Source organism: Notamacropus eugenii, chromosome 1, assembly GCF_028372415.1.
Source record: "Notamacropus eugenii isolate mMacEug1 chromosome 1, mMacEug1.pri_v2, whole genome shotgun sequence".
NCBI classification, from domain to species: domain Eukaryota; kingdom Metazoa; phylum Chordata; class Mammalia; order Diprotodontia; family Macropodidae; genus Notamacropus; species Notamacropus eugenii.
The window spans coordinates 127,236,898-127,247,759 of NC_092872.1; the positions used below are offsets into that span (position 1 = coordinate 127,236,898).

Genomic DNA, 10,862 nt, shown 5'->3' on the forward strand with positions numbered 1-10,862 from the left:
ATGTAATTCAGATTAAAAATGTAATTAAATGAAAAAGAAATAAATTAAAAATTCAATACAGATTAAACTTCAATGTGTTATGTGTACATGTTTTTGAGAACCAGTTGTTAACCATGTATCCCCACCTCCACCTCTTCTCTTATTTTTGCTGCATTGGTGTCAGTCAGTTGACAAGCATCTACTCTGCGTCAGTCACTACTCATGAGTGAAGCTGTAAAGAAAGACAAAAACCAGTTCCTGCTCTCAGCTCTATGAACTGTGATGGGATCTGTTTGGAATGTTCGTGCAAACAACCACAGAGGGAAAAACATACAAACAATTATGTGCAAAAACACTTTACTCTTATATAATCAAAATTATCCATTTTATTTTCTGTGATTTTCTATCCCTTTTTTGTCATGAATTATTCCTGATCTATAGATCTGAAAGATAATTGCTTTTCTAGTATGTTTATGGTGTCTCCTTTTATATATATTTGAGACTTATCTTCGTATTTCTTGTGAGCTATTGGTCCATACTTAGTTTCTTCCAGTCTCCTTCCAGTTTTTCCAGTGGTTTTTGTTAAATGGAGTTCTTCCTCCAATACCTGGGATTTGGGGGTTTATCAAACACAACACTACTATGTGCATTTGCTTCCATATGTAGTGTACCTAATCTGTTGTATCTACTTCTTAACTAGTACCAAATTGTTCTTGTGATTACTGCTTTGTAGATTAAGATCTGGTACTTTTTTCATTTTCTCCTTTGAGATTCTTCCAGATGACTTTCCATTTTTATTTTTATTTTTCTAGCTCTACAAAGTAATTCTTTGGTAGTTCGGTCAGAATGGCCATGAGTAAACATACCTAGTTCCTTCACTGATCCTTCCATGACATGATCAAGGCTCCTCACCATTTTGATTCTTATTTATCCTATATGCAGCTTGTTTATTTTTGTTTGCATGTCTCCTCCGTTAGACTACAAGCTCCTTGAGGACAGAAAGTGTGTTTTGTCTTTTTGTATCCCCAGAACTTAGCACAATGCCTGGTGCATAGTTGGTTCTTAATAAATACTGATTAATTGTTTGATCTTGGTTACCCTCCTTTGGATACTCTCTAGCTTATCAATATTATTAAAAATATGAACACAATATTCTAGGATGTGATCTTCCCAGTGCAGAATATAAGGGTGCTAGTAATTGCTTCTCTTAAGGCACACTAAAATGCATTAATATTTTTGAATATTCTTATCACTATTGTAATGTCATGAATTGCGTACTGGACTTACAGGCAGAACATTCTGGATTTACATTTTGCTTCAGATCCATACTAGCTGGGGCATCTTGGGGAAGTTTGATTTTTTGTTGGTTTTTTTTTTGGTAATTGTATATATTATATTTTATGCATGTAAAAGCATTAGTCTGAAAAGGAGTCCATACACAGGCTTTTCACCAGACTGCCAAAGGGGTCCATGACACAGTAAAAAGTTAAGAACCCCTGGACTAGAAGGCCCCATCCAGCTTTAGCTCTGGGATCCTATGGAAGCAGTGATTAGAACGCTGTGCCTCAGATGAGGAGCACTCATCTGAGTTCAAATCTGGTCTAGCAGTGTGGTTCTGAAAAAGTCACTTAACCCTATTTGACTCAGTTTCCTCATCTGTAAAATGAGCTGGAGAAGGAAATGGCAAACCACTCCAGTATCTTTGCCAAGAAAAGTCCAAATGGGGCATGAAGAGTCAGACACAACTCAGATGACCGAACAACAAACTTATGTCAAAGTGGTGCCAAGCATGATATCTAAGGCATTTCCACTAGAAACCTCTTTCTGTGGGGAAATCAAACCCTCAAACACTGTATTTTGCACCCTGAAATTCAACTAGACCCAAATCTACCAAATTGCTAACACTCTGTCTCTACATCTCATCTACAAATTTAGTACAAGTGACCTGGATGCTTTGCTGAAACCTAGTATCTCCAGCATGGCTCTGGCCTTCAGAAAAGGAAACAAGTTTGGTCAAGCATGACCGAGTCTTGTTCTAACCCTGTGTCTTCCCACCCACATCCAGGAAACAAAGTCCAGTTGTTCCATTTTTTGCAGACTGTTTCTTAAAAGCCCCAAACACTGAGCAGCTGTTTCTCTTCTGTTCCATTCAGCTGGTGCTGGATCCATCGGTGACCAGGAAATAGGACGACAGGAATAGATGTGCTTTAAGTCCAGTAGGCATCCCCTTCTAGCATCGACTGGGCTGCCTTAAATAAAGCTGTGGCAGCTGCTTCAGAATTTGGAGAAATCATTAAAAAAAAAGGTTAACTAAACAACTGAAATCGGATGTGGCCGTTTTCCTGATTAAAAGGGACTCTTTAGGCTGAGGTCATGTGGTCCTGCTCCAACTAATGAGAGTAACTACAGTAAGAGGTCTCTTCTGGTCACCTTGGCACCGTTACAAAGTTCTCCTACATCCTCAGTACCACCCCTAATCACCCATTTCAAAGATGGGTGACCTGAGTCCTGGGCTCAGGGTCCGCAAGTTGACTGAAGAACCAGAGCTAAGGTCTTGAGGCTTCTGCATCATGTGAGCTCAGCCACTTTAGGAGTTGCAAGGGAATATGTGTCACAAGCATGGTGGGCTGGGGAAAAGAACAATCTCAGAGAACTTAAAAAAAAATTTAAATCCGTTTTTTTTCATCATAGAAGGAATTCCTAGTAAGAAAACTCCTTTCATCCATGCAGATTAGAAACTGCTCTCTGAAACTTATAATATTAGAGATGTGCCTGGGACATTGAGATATGAAGTGATTTTTTCAGAATCACACAGCCAGTATCTCTCAGAAGCTGAACTTGAACTCACGTCTTCCCAACCCTGAGTCTTATTTGTATCCCATTGTAAAAATTCTATCTTCCATTAAAATTAGATATTATTAGTATCTTTTCTATGTCTCCTAGATTTCCCCATCTATTTTTCCATTCTGTTTCTCAGAGTCAATAACAAAGAATTTATTTTTCATTTAAATTTAAAAATTTTCCAAAATTTTTATTTTCAGTTTTAAATTCTCTCCTTCCTCCACCTCTTCCCCCATCCATTGAGAAGGCAAGAAATATGATTAAAACATATTTCCACATTAGCCCTGTTGTAGTGGTGGGGAGAAGAAGCAAGGAAAATAAGGAGAAAACAATCATGCTTCATGTATTCGTGCTGTCTAGACATGGTTAGCATTTTTATTCTAAGTACAACAAATAATTTTTTAAGTTTTTAAAAAATTAAAAGAAATTTTTTTGGGGGGAAGGCAAGGCAGTTGGGGCTAAATGACTTGCCCAAGGCCACACAGCTATTAAGTGTCAAGTGTCAGAGATTGGATTTGAACTCAGGTCTTCTTGACTCCAGGGACGGTGCTCTATTCACTGTGCCACCTAGCTTCCCCTTAAAGAATTTTTTAAAGAAAAAAGAAAAAGAAGAGAAAAGAATTTCAGCAAAACAATACATAAAAAAAAAATATGGCCTGATGTGCAATGTTCCACGCTTGTGGACTCCTACCTCCGCAAAGGAGTGGGAAGAGGTCATCGTGCATTTTTATGGTGCTTGCTCATCCCCCTTAAGTAACCTGAGGGGAAGTGATTTATCAGAGTTACAAGGCTATCTAGTTGGAGTACCAAGAATCCTGACTCCTATTTTGGGGCTTTTAATGTCATACTAATATGCTATTGGGGATCAGCTAGGGGTAGATAAACCTGTGGGGTGGCCTGACACTAATTTCATATCTAATTCCCACAGTTACACAGGAAGCTTTTGTGGGCATGTGGCTAGCAGCATGTACAGGGTGTGCCCAATCTGAATTTTGTCCCCAGGTTTAGCTCCTCTAGGACCAAAGAGAAAGGAGGAGGCAAGGTGCACAATTATAGACTTCAGAGATGTTTAGTAGGAGGCAGGAAGAGACTAAGGAGCTCTGGCTACATTTCTTGGTCTCCTCCTTCCCTCTCTAGCTTGGGAGTTTCTAGCTGGGTTCCTCTGCAGAAAACAGAAAATTGTATCCTTTCCCACTGTCATCTTCTATGATCTTGAGGAGGGGTGCAGTATAGTAAAACAGAGAGAACTCTGGCTCTGGAGTTGGTGAGTCTGAGTTTGATTTCCACTGCAGAGCCATGAACCCCTAAATCTTCATTTAAGGAGGGAGCTTAGCTCAGAATGAGTCATTTCTTATTTGGCTGCACTCCTGTGGCACATCTTTGACTTCATCATACCCTCAGACCTTCCCTAACCCTTTTCAGTTACCTTTTGTGTGCTGCCTTCTCTTCTAAAACTGTGAACTCTTTGAGTACAGGAACTCTTTTTTCATATTTGTATCCCTAGCACTTAACACAGTGCCTGGCACATGGTAGGTACTTAATAAAAGTTTATTGACTGACTATGCCTGTGTTACCTTAGACCATCAATCAATTGGTAAGCATTTATTAAGCTCCTTCTATGTATCAGGTGCTGGGTCAAGTCACTTAGCTTTATGAGGCCTCCTTTTCTTCAGTTTTAAAGTTAGGTTGGACTACATGATTTCTAAGGTCCCTACCAGATAAAAATCTATGATCTTATGATTCCTTAACTTCTATAACTTTCCTCTTTTTCCTGCTGGAATCATGGCAGGCACAGAAGAAAAGAAGCTACCATCCATTCCAGAGTCCCTTCTGAAAAAGGAAAAGGCTTTCGCAATACTGAAGGCAAAATGCTTGAAGAAGAAGATGGCTATAAAAAAGCTCTGTAAAATACGAAGAAAAGTTATCTATGAAAAAGCTAAAGCCTATCATAAGGAGTACAGACAGATGTACAGAAGTGAAATCCAACTGGCTAGAATGGCACTAAAAGCTGGCAATTACTATGTACCTGCTGAACCCAAGTTAGCTTTTGTGATTGGAATCAGAGGGATCAATGGTGTTAGTCCAAAGGTCCGAAAAGTATTGCAGCTTCTTCATCTTCACCAAATCTTCAATGGCACTTTTGTTAAGCTTAACAAGGTTTCCATTAACATGCTGAGAATTGTGGAACCATACATTGCATGGGGTTACCCAAACTTGGAGTCTGTGAATGACCTGATTTATAAACGTGGTTATGGCAAGATCAAGAAACAGAATTGCCCTGATGGATAATGCCCTTATTGCAAAATCACTTGGTAAATATGGAATTATCTGCACGGAGGACTTGATCCATGAGATCTACACTGTTGGCAAGCACTTCAAAGCTGCCAACAACTACCTGTGGCCCTTCAAATTATCTTCTCCAAGAGGCGGAATGAAGAAAAAGACTACACACTTTGTGGAAGGTGGAGATGCTGGTAACAGGGAAGACCAGATCAACAGGCTTATTAGAAGAATGAACTAAAGGTCTCTGCCATGTTTATTTTTCTAATGGTCTGTTAAATAAAATGCCTATGACAAAATTGAAAAAAACAAACAAACAACTTCTATAACTTTGTACTCCTTCCTTCTGCATCATAATGAAGAGTCTTGTTCAACTCCTTGGCCACTAAATTTGTGAGACCCTATCAGGGCATTATACAGCAAATGCTCAATCCATCTTTAAAAAATTATTTTTGTTGATAGTTTTAAAAATTACATGATCATCTCAGTAGATGAAGAAAAAGTTTTTTGACAAAATACAACCCCCATTACCTATTGAAAACATTAGAGAGCATAGGAATAATGGAGCCTTCCTTAGAATGATAAGTAGCATCTACCTAAAACCATCAGCAGGTATTATATGTAATGGTGGTAAGCTTGAAGCATTTCCAGTGAGATCAGGGGTAAAGGAAGGATGTCCATTTATACTAGTGCTATTCAATATGGTACTAGAAGCATTAGCTTTAGTAATAAGAGAAGAAAAAAAAGTTGAAGGAATTAGAATAGGCAAAGAAGAAACAAAGTTATCACTCTTTGCAGATGATATGATATTCTAGAGAATCAAGTAAAAAACTACTTGAAATAATAAACAACTTTAGCAAAGTTGCAGGATATAAAATAAATTCACATAAATCACCTGTATTTCTATACATTACTAACAAAACCCAACAGCAAGAGATAGAGAAATTCCATTTAAAGTTACTGTAGACATTATAAAATATTTGGGAGTCTACCTACCAAAACAAATTCAGGAACTATATGAACATAATTACAAAACACTTTTAACACAAATAAAGTCAGATCCAAATAATTGGAAAAACATCAGTTGCCCAAGGATAGGCCAAGCTAATATAATAAAAATGACAATTCTACCTAAATTAATTTACTTATTCAGTGCCATACCAATCAAACTGCCAAAAAATATTCTATAGAGCTAGAAAAAACGATAACAAAATTCATCTGGAAGAACAAAAGGTCCAAAATACCAAGGGAATTAATGAAAAGAAATGCTAGGGTAGATAGCGTAGCTATATCAGATCAGATCTTAAATTGTATTATAAAACAGCAATCATCAAAACCACTTGGTACAGACTAAGAAACAGAGTGGTGGATCAGTGGAATAGGTTAGGTACACAAGACGCAGCATTCAATGACTATATTACTCTTTTTGACAAACCCAAAGATAGCAGCTTCTGGGATAAGAACTCACTACTTGACAAAAACTGCTGGACAAACTGGAAAATAGTATAGCAGAAACTGGGCATAGATCAATATTTTACACTGTATATCAAAATACAGACAAAATGGGTGCATGATTTAGATATGAAGGCTGATACTATAAACAAACTGGGAGAGCAAGAAATGATTTATTGTTCAGATTTATGGAAAAGGAAAGACCAAATAGAAGATAGAGAACATTATGAAATGCAAAATGGATAATTTTGATTACATTAAATTGTAAAGTTTTTGCACAAACAAAGATTTGCACAACCAAGATTAGGAGGGAAGCAGAAAACTGGGAAAGAATCTTTACAACTAGTATCTCTGATAAAGGCCTCATTTCTAAAATATATAGAGTACTGAATCAGATTTATAAGAATACAAGTCATTCCCCAATTGATAAACGGTCAAAGGAGATGAACAGGCAGTTTTCAGATGAAGAAATTAAAGCCATCTATAGTCATATGAAAAAATGCTCTAAATTCACTATTGATTAGAGAAATGCAAATTAAAACAATTTTGAGGTACCATATCACACCTATCAGATTGACAAAAGAGGAAAATTATAAATGTTGGAGAAGATGTGGGAAAATTGGAACACTAATGCGTTGTTGGTGGAGTGGTGAACTGATCCAACCATTTTGGAGAGCAATTTTGAAACTGTGCCCAAAGGGCCATAAAAATGAGCATACCCTTTGACCCAGCAATACCACTTCTAGAGCAATATCCTAAAGAGATCACAAAAATGGAAAAAGGACTCAGATGTACAAAAATATTGAGAGCAGCTCTTTTTGTGTTGGCAAAGAATTGGAAATTGAGGGGATGGTCATCAGTTGGGGAATGACTGAACAAGTTGTGGTATATGAATGTAATGGCATACTATTGTGCTATAAGAAATGATGAGCAGGCAGACTTCAGAAAAACCTGGAAAGACTTACATGAACTGATGGTGAGTGAGATGAGAAGAACCAAGAGAACATTATACATACTTACAACCACATTGTACTATGACTAATTTTGATAGACTTAGCTCTTCTTAGTAATGCAAGGACCTAAGACAACTCCAAAAGACTCATGATGGAAAATGTTATTCACATCCAGAGAAAGAACTACAGAGTCTGAATGTAGAATGCAGATTAAAGTATTCCATTTGCTTTCTTTCCCTCTCTTTTTTTGGTGTGTTTTATTTTGTTTCGTTTCTTCTTTCTCATGGTTCATTCCATTGGTTATAATTCTTCTTTACAACATGACTAATGTGAAAATATGTTTAATATGAATGTGTATGTAGAGCCTGTATCAGTCTGCATACCATCTTGGGGAGCGAGGAGAGGAGGGAGGCAGAGAAAATATAAAACTCAAAAGCTTATGGAATTGAATGTTGAAAACTAAAAGTAAATAAATTAATTTTTTAAAAATTATATGATTCTGGAATAGATTACTATTCCTCTTCCCCTATACAACAAGCCATTCCTTATAATAAAACGTTTAAAAGAAAGGGAAAAAAGAAGTTCGGCAAAACATATCAACCACATCTGAGAACACATGTAATGTTTCTCTGGCATTGTCTCCTATCAGCAAAATAGGAAGGGAGGTGCATTGTCTTAAGTCTTCTGTGAGGTCAAGCTTGGTCATTCTCTCTACAAACCAGTTGGAATTTATTATCCTTTAAACTCCCTGGAAACCCCCAAAATTGATCTTAGCTGAGTGAATGCCTCAACTGGGGCAACTCTGAGCTCATAAAATTTTTGCAGTCTTCATCAAATCTAACTTTGGGGTTTGTGAGATCCCAGACAGTCTAGAGGTGGTGGTGGTGATACTCTCCTGTGGCTAGGACTTATTCAGAGTGCAGCCTTCTGAGGTCAAAGTTGATCTGGGCTATCAGCTACTAGGTAGTGATTTATGTTCTCTCTTGCCTCCTCCAGTAGCAAAGGTAACCTGCATTAGTAGTGGATGCTTCCTTATCTGGGAGTTTTCTTTACCAGTGAATTCCAAGGTCTAGTTCCTATTCCCTTTTTAGGGGTAGACTTAACATTAGCGCCTTGTTCAGGTTAGGACAAAGTGAGGTGCTCACAATTCACTAAGAGTTAAGAAAAAGAGATTTATTTTGCCCTAACATAGAAAGGATATGTAACAAGGATACGGTGAGAATTTTTGTGGCTGCTCAGTTGTGTTTGACTTTTCATGACCCCATTTGGGGTTTTCTTGGCAAAGATATTGGAGCAGTTTACCATTTCCTTCTCCAGTTCATTTTTACAGATGAAGAAACTGAGGCAAACAGGGTTAAGCCATTTGCCCAGGGTCACACAGCTAGTAAGTACCTGAGGTCAGATTTGAACTCAGGTCTTCCTGACTCCAGGTCTGATGCTCTAACCACTGTACCACCTAGCTGTCCCTGTGTGAATAGATCTCTGAGGATTTAAGGAGGGAAGGCACACTTACAACTAGGGGAGCAGCAAAGACTTCTTGTAGGAGGTGGCACATGAATCAATCTTTGAAGGAAGTAAGAGATTCTGAGAAGATGGTGATGTTGACAAGAAAAGGTCACTTCACTAGTCAAAGTTTATGATGAACAGGATAACAATCCATGATGATACCTGGGCAGGGATTGGGCGGGAAGGAGACAGTATATGACCTGATGTTAAAGGTTAGTACTATTATCCCCATTTTACAATTAAGAAAACTGAGGCAGAAAAGGTTAAGTGACATGCCCACTCACATAGCTAGACATTAATGTCTGAGGCTGGATTTGAACTCAGGTCTTCCTGGTTTCAGGCCCTGCACTTTATCCACCATACCACCTAGCTATGCTAGGTATGCAATCTTATCCCTCCCAGGTAGCATTTTCCCTGTCATCCCTATACTGTATAACAGAGGAAACACTGGAATCAGGACCAGAAGGCTTGCATTGGCCTGGCACTACCATTTAATAACTGAGTGACTTTGGTGATACAACCTTCTGGATCCTTACCTAATTTAATTTGTAAACGAAAATAATATAGTTGTACTACTTCATAGGTTCTTAGTAAGGATGAAATCGGATAATGTATATTAAGTGGTTTATAAAGCAAAACATGCTAATACAAATATAAAATATTATTAATAAAACTTTTCTGGAGGCAATGCTTTTATGTAGAAGAAGGAATAATATGGTGAATTATGTATATTTTCATGAGGGAAATGCTTAAAAAAAATCAGGCTTCTTAGCAATGCCCCTGAAATTAAACCCCAAAGTGATTGTCTATTCTGCCTCCCTTGGGCCCACATAGGGCTCAGTTTGACTTACAGTAGGCATTAACTAGCTTAGATAGAGGGCCTTTTGGGAACATCACTCTAGGAATTCCTATAAGTCCTATGTAGAAGAAGGGGCATTGGCATTCTGTTGAGGGAATCGGTCAGATTATTAATGCTGCTGGGGGAGACCTGTTCCTAAGGGTCAAGTACTTATATCCCTGGACCTATTGGGCCTGTCAAGGAGCCACAATACTATTATTTACTTCTTAGGGGATGTTTGTAGTATATTTACTTAACATCCACTTGCAAGCTATAAGCGGTAAGACTACAAGACTCCCTTTAGAAATGCAAGTATTGGCTAGCCAGACTAGCTTTCTTTTTGCCTAGCCCATTTTCCTATGAAATATGTTTTTTCTTCCAAGGGACAGTGGAACCAGCTTGGGGTAAGAGTCAGGAGATGTGGCTCTGCTGCTAGCCAACTCTATGATTTGAATAAGAATCCTTGCCCTATCTAGTCTTGTTGATGATTCCAAAGCGGTTTTGAGGACCCATTAATAATGGATAGAGGTTGTGTGTTCATCCTTGGTTGTCAAAGAGGACCATTCCATCAGAGAAATAATGACATGACTTGCACTTGACTGTTTTGAGTGAAGGAGGGCTGTGCAGGTCACCAGCCTCACTTCTCCTCCAGAGCCATCTGAATCCAGTGACCGGATATTCATCAGGATGACTGGAGATGACCTAGGATGAGGCAATTGGGGTTAAGTGACTTGCCCAAGGTCACACAGCTAGTGAGTGGCAAGTGTCTGAGGTGAGATTTGAACTCAGGTCCTCCTGACTCCTGCACTGGTGCTCTATCCACTGCACCATCTAGGTGCCCAATAATGGATAGAAGAGGGCTTTGAGAAGTAGGAAGCAGCATACAAACTTGGAGGAATATGAGGTTTAGACTAGGTTACTCTAATTTCTTTTTGTAAATTTGTTGGTAACTTTTGTTTTTATATGACTTTCATTAGTGAATATATTGGCCCCCCAGTCCCTCAGAGAGCCAT

At 38.3% G+C, this 10,862-nt stretch overlaps 1 pseudogene; it reads left to right on the forward strand.

Annotated features, from left to right (window-relative positions):
• The first annotated feature begins 4,571 nt into the window (after positions 1-4,571).
• LOC140524053 (large ribosomal subunit protein uL30-like) lies at positions 4,572-5,407 on the forward strand (annotated as a pseudogene).
• The last annotated feature ends 5,455 nt before the right edge of the window (positions 5,408-10,862 follow it).